Raw genomic sequence first — 8,117 nt, forward strand, 5'->3', positions numbered from 1 at the left:
GTGCTGGAGAGACTTGGGTGGAAATATTCATTGGAGAGTCAAGTTTGACACAGCACTTATAGTTGGTGCTCCAAAATCTCCAAAGTGAGCCTCTCTTTTGATGACAGGTTCTCAAGTTCTTAGTCAAAAATCTTTGGGGTCAGATTTAAGAAAAGCATTAAGTTGAACCATATGAAGTTGCCAATAGCTGACATTTTGAAAAAAATTATGTCTATTGAGCTAGTGTGATTTACAATACTATAGATGTTTTAGGTGTTTTAATATCTGGCCCGTTTTGCCCTACAAAAATTATTACTTATAATTTCATATTGTTCACCTGAATAATGAACTCCATATGCCTTATGTTACATAACACTCTCTATGGGTTTTGGGACAACACTCTATAGCCAAACCCAGGAATATTTCTGCAGCCCAACAGACTCAAACTAACTGTAATAGGTAAGAACTGCATATGCACTTTCAGATCAGCTTTTGCTGCCAAATGTGTCATAAAAGCGTTCAGATTTTTAGAGCATTTTGGTTTTTGGATGGTGGACTTGTATTATTGTTGGTGTTACTATTATTACTGTTTCACCATTCTGCGTGACGTCCAGAGGTTTGAGTTAGTCTAACGAGTGGAAGTTACTGGGAGGGATCTTTCTGCTCAGTTAGAAGACTGTGTCATTACTCTGTAATGACAAATCCTCTGCTCCAAGAGTCAAAACAGCCCATTTAGTGGGGCTGTTTTAGAAGGAATTCGATTATTGAAGAGATGATGAGAGTCGATGCCTTTTATAGCTCATGATCTCAGAGACAGGGTGAATTTAAATAATTTCTACTCTCAGAATTCATTCTCTCCATATGTCAACTGGGACCTAGAAATTGAACCTTGTGATTACTGAGCATGCTCCTGGCTTTAATGTCACCAGGAGCTCTCTGCTTCTTGTCTTTGTCTTCTCTTTGCCAGCCTGTTGTTCTTCTGACCCACCTCTATACATCCTAGTTTGCTGGGTAACCTTTTTTCATTTGGCACCATGGATTTCCCCACCATAGGCAATTTGCTTGGGCAGCTGGATCAGAGGCCGGCATTTTCCTTGTTGCTTCCCAAAATGGGGAAAAATGGTTATTTCTCAGTAATTGCTTTTTGAATTGTAAACATGTTTAGACTTGTGCAGTATCCACAGGCTTCTTGTAAGTTAGGGCACAGCCCCACTTTCCTGGAACGGTGTCAATAATTGCTGGGCCTCGTCTCACTGGATCTCTTGGGAAATGAGCTATTTGATGAACGAGAACTTTGACACCGGGCCATGTAAGGGACAGCATCAAAAAAAGTAGCCATTTTGAATGGAAACCTTTCTAAAATATAGTTTATACTTTTAGAAGTTCTTATTTTTTATGACTCTGTAAGTAACATACTTTGACTTGAAGAATATGAGGGACGGGGGGTAGAGTCATTCACACTCTCTAAAATGGTGGCTGCCAGCTTTCTGTAAGGGATCAGATGGTAAGTAGTTAGAATATGTAATGCCGCAGGCAAAACTGAAGATATGATATAGATGCTTATAAAGCCATTTAAAAATACATAAGCATTCTTAGTTTGCACAGCACACTACAAGACAACTGCTGGAGTTTAGCCCTAGGCGGTAGTTCTGATCTTTGCTCTATTTCCTTTAGAAACAGGTATCAACATTTATTTAATCTAATTTTTGTGGTAAGATTAGTTTACAATATTGTATATGTTTGAGAAGTAGATTTCATGCCTCTTCAAATGTGATACCAACGCCACTTACCACCTGAGTATTTCTCTTCAATTTAATTTTCTATGCTTAAGACTTTTTAGAAAACCATTGTTGAGATCACTGTTATATCCCCTTTTGATTTCCATTCTTCTCATTGAATAATAGCATTTCATGAATAATGTGGTGAAAGACTGTTCTCTCAAATGGTAGACCATAGTTAACCTAAAGAACACTACCTAAAGTAGCATTTGAATTGTTTCTGAAAATGCACAGTTTTTTTTTTTTTTTTTTTTTTGTATTTTGAGTCCTGCATGTAGTCTCAAGAGGTGTATCTCTAGGACAGAGGATATGAGCACATAGGAGGATTTTCCTAAATAGAGGTGATAGCACACACCAGCCCATTTTGGCCAGAATTGAGTATTTTCCTAGCACAACATCATTCACTTTATTTGATGGAATAACAAAGCAGATTGAAGGGCGTCTGGGTAATTCAGTTTCCACAGGCAGTAAGTCTGTACTGCAGTCCTCTGCAGATATTAAATCACAAAGAACAGTATTTCTCCTCTGTTGACTACTCCTTCCCTCCCAAATTAGACTTTTAGCATCCTCTCATTTTTTCTTCCTAATTATTCTCTCTTTTTTTCTGCTTTGCTTTAATCTGGCCACCCTTTAGATGGATCAGAATTTTCAAGCAAGTCGGAACAAACTAGTTAACATCTAGGCACATGCCCAAGAGAAACTCTAACACACGCTCAACATGAGGCATGGTCTGGAGCTTCGTCCAAACAGTCATCATGGTAGCAAGACCCGGATGAGCAGCAGATGCCTGTCACCAGGAAGCGTGGTGAGTAAAGCATGGTGAAGCTACACCACGGGGCATCGTACAGTTGTCTAGATGAAGGAACACCACCACCCCTTAGCTTGTAGAAATCTTAGCAAAATGATATCTATTGAAAAAGTGTCTTCCCAAAGATTATATACAGCAAAGTTTACATAACATTAAAAATAGTGTACAAAACATTGGCAGAAGTCCAAGAATGAAGGAAGGGAGTGCAAAGGCAGAGAGGTGTATCAGGTAATCATGGAATGTCTTAAAATTCCAAACAAGCAAGATGGAGCCTGAGAAGTCTAGGCCAAATAATCAGACTCTTTCTTCAGGCTCTTTCTCCCTTCTCTGGCCTTTATGTTATTAATTGCTTTCAACAAAGGATGCTGCTAAGTTGTGAGAGCTGGTTCTGGGTATGCAGGTACCTACTTTGAGACCCCAAAAATGGAGATACGGATGTGACCCAGACCTGAGTTTGGGGATTATCATTTTATTTTCCGAGGGTGTAGCCCTCCCTATCAGCATGGTTGGCACTGACTTATGTTCAGAATTGGGCCCAATGGATCTTGCAATAAAGGAGCAGAGGGCTAAGTTCTAGAGCTGCATTCATAGTAGAAGCCACAGGCAAAGATAAAACTCCTTTCTGAGCCCACACCTTAATTACTGAAGTCTTATCACATTGCATTGCCATGATTTATTTATTCAGTTCTTCCTCCCACTAGCCTGTGAACATCTAAAAGGTAAGTCTATGTCTTTTTTTTTTTTTAAAGATTTATTTATTTATGCATACAAGAACTCGGGTACAGGCCAGAGGTGTGGGGGTTGAGAGGATTCACCAGAGACAGAATGGGGAACAGAACAGGCAGATTGACCAAAGTACACTGCTAAGGGGAGCAGCGGGTGAGTCAGGAGAGGTTTGCTGCACCATGTGGGTTCCTTCCTGGCTGGCCGGGGATCGAACGCATGCTGCAGAGGCTGCAGTTAGCTTCATAGGTTGCTTCTTAACCCCTTGCATCACCAGGGAGGCCCATAAGACTATGTCTTTTTCATGGCCAAGTGTCCCAAGTTCAGTAAATAGTGCAAATGCTAAATAAATGTCTGGGCAACATCTTGCATTATACTTTGTTGTCAGCACCATGTGAGTGGGACCTCAAAGAAGGTATATTCTCTGTGTTAGGAAGGCAGAGAGGAACTCAGAGTGGAGGAGGTGGTTTGGCTTGGACTTGGAAGTGGGTTTCATGGAGGGAGATGGAGTGGGGAGAGGGGAAGGGGTGGGAATATTCAAAGTCAATAAGAACTAGGACTGTGTGTGTGCTGATCCATCTGAGTGGACTCTTGTGGTATGGCTAGTAACTGGTAACTGATCAGCCCTGAAGATGAGGAGAGCCATGGAGTTGGTGGTAAGAGGTAGAACAGGAGTAACTATTTTGCCATCACTGTCTTCACTCTAGTTCTGCATCAGGGCCTTTTACACATGATCCCAGCTGATCTCACATGCTCTTGATAGGTAGGTACTGTCACTCCTAACAATTGTGAAGAGTGAGAATCAGACCCAGAGGGATGGTGTAACTTGAATCACCCCCAAATTTAAAAGTAGAGTTGTCAATGAAGTTGAACATGAACCCCCAAGTTCCTGGGCCCGTGCCCTCTGCCCTCCTGTCACATTACCATATGTAGAGGGTATGACCAGTGAGGGTCATGGTGAGAGCCAAGGGGCGAGGCAGGAGCCACTAGACAGATCCAGGTACAGTGTGTGGGAGGAATCGGAATGAGGCTGCAGTAGAGTACTGGGCAACTCTTGAGGTCCACTGAGTGTCTGTGGCCAGGGTAATTCTGGTAGAAACCTGGGATAAAAGACCACTGAAAATATAAACTTTTCCTGTGATCATGACAGTTCAGCACTGGAAGAGGCCATAGTGCCATCTCCATCCTCCCATCTCAGGCCTGCCATGACCTCTGATGATGGATTGCTCAGTCCTCACTCTCAGAACATTCTTCTTTAGGCTGAACTACTTCACTGTAGCTTGCAATGTGGAGCAGCTTGTGAGCCATTTTTTTCCAGTTGGTGCTTTTGGTTATTGATAGCAATGACCACTTTCCTGCCATTTTCTTTCTTCTTTAGTAACATCAGCAGTTCCTTCACTGGTATCATCAATCAGGTTAGGCCAAGTCATGCTGCAGTAACAAATGATCTCCAGACCTCAGGGGCTCTTTGGAACTAAGGTTTATTTCTTTTTTTTTTTCTTTTTTTTTTTTTTTTTTTAGAGGCATGCTTTATTTATTTGTTTGCTGGTTTGTTTGTTTGCTTGTTTGATACATGCACTGGGTATAGTCAGAAGTGCGGGAGGGTGAGAGAATTCACCAGAGCCAGAGCGGGGAGCAGAGCAGGCAGAAGGACTGAAGTACACTGCTGAGGGGAGCAGCGGGCGGCAGGAGAGGTCTGCGCGCCATGTGGGACCCTCCTCCGGTGGCCGGGGAGCAGCCGGGGATCGAACCGGCGCCGCAGAGGCCGCGGGCAGCTTCGCAAACCAGCGCTCAACCGCTGCGCCACCGGGGAGGCCCATAAGGTTTATTTCTAATGTTAAAGAAAAAATTCATGAGCAGTAAGGCAGACTTTATTCAAGGGGGGATTATTATGATGGGCCTTGCAGAAATTGGGCTCCACTCCAAATACTATATGGAAAAGTAGAAATTTACAACATAGGACCAGGATGGGAATCAGTGGATGGAAATTACTAAGAGAAAACCTCAGGAGTAAGGGGAATTCTGGCTAAACTGACCTAACAGGATTCTTACTGAAGGTAAGCCACAGAGATCAAACATCACCTGAGGGACGGTGGAGGATAAAGAACCCGATTAGATATGAAGAGTGATGATATATGGAGAATGGAGGATTCTGGCTAAAATGACTTGGCAGGATTCTTACTTAAAGTGGACAAGACAGAGATAAACATAGAAGCTCAAAAATCAGTGTCTTGATGAGACGAGACCTCACAGGATCTGAGCGAGTTTGGCCCAGTAGAGAATCACTGTCTTCATTGTAGACCAGAACAGTGCTCTGATTCATAGTCAGTCAAGGACCCAGACTGATCAAACAGCCTCTGTCTACAATGTTGCTGCTCAAGGTGGTTGAAGAAAAAGAGTTTTCCTACCCTGGTCCTGAAAGCTTCTAGCACAAGAGACACACAGCATCTTCATGTTGCTTTGCCCAGAGCCTTATGTCAGTGAGGTGGGGGAGGAAGTCTGTGCCCAAGAAGGGGCAATGAATGTTTTTCATATTGTACATAATAATATTATTCAAAAGTTTCCGTGTTTCCTATGGAACCACAGTTTCTAGCTCTCTAAGCTAGTCCCTGACTTATAGAGGGACTAGTTTATTGATATCAAGTTTATTGAAATTCCTCTTGATGATTGCAGACAGTGGGGAACAGGAAGCCTGACAGGGAGGTTACACTGATGGGCCCACCAGGTCATCATGGCCATGAATGGCCCTTTGCCTCCTGTAGCTATGCTAAGTAGAGTAAGTGTCCACCAAGTTTGCCAAGATCACAGAAGAGGGAGAGAGAGGCATACATCTAGTTTGATGTTTCCAGCTAGGTTTTACTGGGTCTCTATCCCTCAATATCTTAAAAAAAATCTCATTTTGGGCCTCCCCAGTGGCGCAGCGGTTGAGCGCTGGGTTGCGAAGCTGCCCGCAGCCTCTGCAGTGCTGGTTCGATCCCCGGCTGTTCCCCGGCCACCAGAGGAGGGTCCTGCATGGCGCGCAGACCTCTCCTGCCACCCACTGCTCCCCTCAGCAGTGTACTTTGGTCCTTCTGCCTGCTCTGCTCCCCGCTCTGGCTCTGGTGAATTCTCTCACCCTCCCATGCTTCTGACTGTACCCAGTGCTTGTATAAATAAATAAATAAATCTTTAAAAAAAAAATCTCATTTTTTTTTTTTTTTTGTTTGGGATCTAGAAGGGATTCAGACTTATATAGTTCCATGGTGGAAAAGAGCAGCTTATATTCACTGGATGGTTGAATGAGTGAGAAATAAACCTTCAGTGTGTTTTTCCATTGAGATTTTAGGATTTTTCTGTTTTGACAGCTACTGTTAATTACCTCAACTGGTACAAGAAGAGTATTGTAACAGAAACATACAATGTATGATGTCACCTTATGATGAGGCAGGCAATGTGAAGCTGAATTAGAGCCTGTAAAGGTAGAGGTGGGGTATATTGTGCAAGGTATTTGTAAAGATGTTGCTGGTGATCACTTGAGAGACCCCTTCATTCCTGAACTTGTTCTAGAGGAAAGGTAAGAAAATAGAATGAAGGTAGTGATACCGGAATTGTCAGGCCTAGTCTCCCAGCCAGGAACGGATCCCAGGCTGCAGGGGCAATGCTGAGCCCCAGCCACTAGACACCCCACGGGTTGGTGTCTCACGAAGCCGCAGCAGGAACTTCGCAGACGCTCAGGCAAGCAAGCGAGAAGAGGCAGTTTGTTTACAGAAAGAAAAAGTTTATTGAGGAGAAAAAGAGCAGAAATAAAGTGGGACTTCCAGGCCAGGGAACCAGGCCTGGGAGGGGAAAGGAAGCCAAAGTGGAGTCGTGTCTCAGGGAATATATACCTTTTTCCCCTCATTATTCTAAAGCTTCACCAGTCTCTTTGTGATTGGTTCGTTCTCGGCTGTCTCACTTAATTTGCTACTGAGTGGGGATCTTCACATTCCTTATCTAACAGCTTTCTCTTTCCCCATTTGTTGCATCTTTATCTTTATGGCCCAGTCCTCTGGATGGGCATCCCTGCATTGAAGTTAAACAGCTGCCCTTCTAAGTTGTCCATAAATTAAACCACTCTCCATTTCTCCAATCTCCGCCTCCCTTTACCACCTGAAGGAAACCAGGACCAGCTTTAACAATGTTGTCCTTGGTCCTGAGATGTTTGTTTTTCCTAGTGGAATTGGTTACATTCCCTTGGTTGTCCTTATCTCTGAAGCCTCCCTAAATTCTCCTGCACTGTCCCTAAAAATGCATAATTCCTAGCTTGCCCTGTGTCTCAGTAGTGTGGCTACATTTGTCAAAATGTTAGAAGTATGAGATGAGCTGAGGAAATTTTTAGGTGGATTGTAAGCAGAAATGAAGAAGAATAGAGAGATTTCAGACCTATGAGGCCTTGAAGTTAGAGCAACATACTGTGCTAGACAGTAAGAGATGGGGTTCACAAAGAACTGAAGTGGCAGAAGCCCAATAAAACCCCTCAGTTGGAAAAAATGACTGGGGTATAGTTCAAATGAAAAGAACAGCATTCTCATCAAATTTTCCATAGCCTCAAGCTAGCTGTCATTAGCTTAAGAAAGGGGGAAAAAAAGCACGGAGGTGAAAAGGCAAGAAAAGGATAGATTTGAGATTTGTATCTCTCAAAGAACATGGCTGTGCTCACTGGAAATAGGCTAGGAGCCAATATTGAGTGAAATACAATGGCAAAGAGACCTGGAACCAGGTGAAAATCTTTGAGGTTTGTAACATCCCTTGGGATGACAACTTTCTATGAACAGAAAGTGGATTAAGAAAATGAGGCAACCTCCAGGCAG

This window comes from Talpa occidentalis, unplaced genomic scaffold (assembly GCF_014898055.3).
Source record: "Talpa occidentalis isolate TD23 unplaced genomic scaffold, MPIMG_talOcc4v2.1 talOcc4.7, whole genome shotgun sequence".
Classification (NCBI taxonomy): domain Eukaryota; kingdom Metazoa; phylum Chordata; class Mammalia; order Eulipotyphla; family Talpidae; genus Talpa; species Talpa occidentalis.